Below are 1,603 nucleotides of genomic sequence, written 5' to 3' on the forward strand. Positions count from 1 at the left end.
AAATCCCCACGGGTTCACAAACGTTTACACAAAGATACACGCGGAGAAGCACACACGAATACACACATTTCAAAGGCCAAGCTAACCATGACACCTCCAAATACCGATGCACACAAAGTATACACCGGGTATGTCGAGTCCGGGCCGTGAGGGGGGCCCTCTCCCACCCCAACCTGACTCCAATCCTGCAGGGTCCTGAGAGCCAAGCCCCAGCAGTGGCCCGGCCCACCAAGTCCCCGCTCGGCATCCGGAACAGCTGGAGTCGGCCGGGCTCAGCACTCCAGCCTGGCGCTGGGCGGGGCGGGGCCGGCCGCGGGGCCCCGGCCCAGGCCCAGGCCGGGCAGAGGGCCGCAGGGAGGCCCCGAGTCGCCCGGAGAGTCCCGAAACCCGGCCCCGGCTGCCCTTCGGATGCCAGCCCTCCGGAGAGTAGTGGCCCCAGTCGGCCTGAGAGGCAGTGCGGGAGGAAAGAGTACGCGCGCGATTGCCACCGGAGGTAGGGCTGCCGCTTCGGGCTCAGGCCAGGGGGAAAGGCGTCCAGAGCCACCAGCAACTCCCCCCACTCCGCCGCTCGCCTACGGGAGGGCTGGGTCCTCCGACTGGCCGCCTCTCCCAGCTCTGGAGTCCCCCCTCCCCGCCCCCACTGCGTCCCCTGTCGCCCCACCCAGGGCTGCGGAGCCCTCCCGGACCTCCCTCGGGCCAGGGGGTGGGGGAAGGGTGAGGAATCCCTCTCCCCAGAAGTAGGGTCCTGGGAGGGGGAAAGTGGGACCAGAGGGTCTGAGGACAGGGGTGCTTCTGGGTCCCGATCTCCGCTCGGCCAAGTCCCGAGCTGCGCGGCCGCGGGGCCCACTGTAACTCCTGGACTTACCTGGCCAGCGCGGCGGGCGCGCCGCTGCCGATCTCTGGTCCGAGAGCCCGAAAGCTCCGGGCCAGCGCTGCCCTGGACGTCAGGCCGGCGGGAGGCGGGTGCGCCCAGCGCAGGGCTAGCAGTTTGGGGTGGGGGCGGTGGCGTGGCGGTCGCCCGAGGTTCGGGTGCCATCAAGGCGCTGCTAATGTAATTTACAAACAGCTCGGGCCGAGCGCGGCGCGGCGCCGGGACTGACAGGCGCATTAGGCAGGCTAATTCCAGCCGGCTCCTCCTACCCCCGGCCCGCTAATTAATGAGCTTCCCAACTTAGAGCCGCCTGCATTGGACAGACAGAGAGTGAAAGAGAGGGCGAGGGCGAGGGAGAGAAGGAGAGAAACGGGGGGAGCAGGAAGAGAAGAGAGAGGGAGGGAGGAGGGGGAGAGAACAGGGGAAGGAGAGAGAAAGAAGAGAGGAGAAAGACCGGGCAAAAGGAGAGAGAAGGGGAGCGAGCGAAGTGCCTGCTGCTGCTGCAGATAATTGATTACTCCTCCATCAAGGCGAACTTGTTAGCAAGAGTCAATTGCCCCGTCTCTCCGCCTCCCCTCGCAGTCCGGGATCGGCGCCCTTGCCTCGGCGCTTCCAACTGTCGCCGCCGCCAGGAGCCGGGGCCAGGAGCCGCCGCGGAGCCACCTGACACCTTTAAATAGCACCGGGGCTGGCGAAACTGGAGCCCCGTGCGGCGCGCCCCGGCTCCGGCCT

The sequence above is a fragment of the Echinops telfairi genome, unplaced genomic scaffold, assembly GCF_000313985.2.
Source record: "Echinops telfairi isolate 266 unplaced genomic scaffold, ASM31398v2 ScPeMD7_70;HRSCAF=299, whole genome shotgun sequence".
NCBI lineage: Eukaryota > Metazoa > Chordata > Mammalia > Afrosoricida > Tenrecidae > Echinops > Echinops telfairi.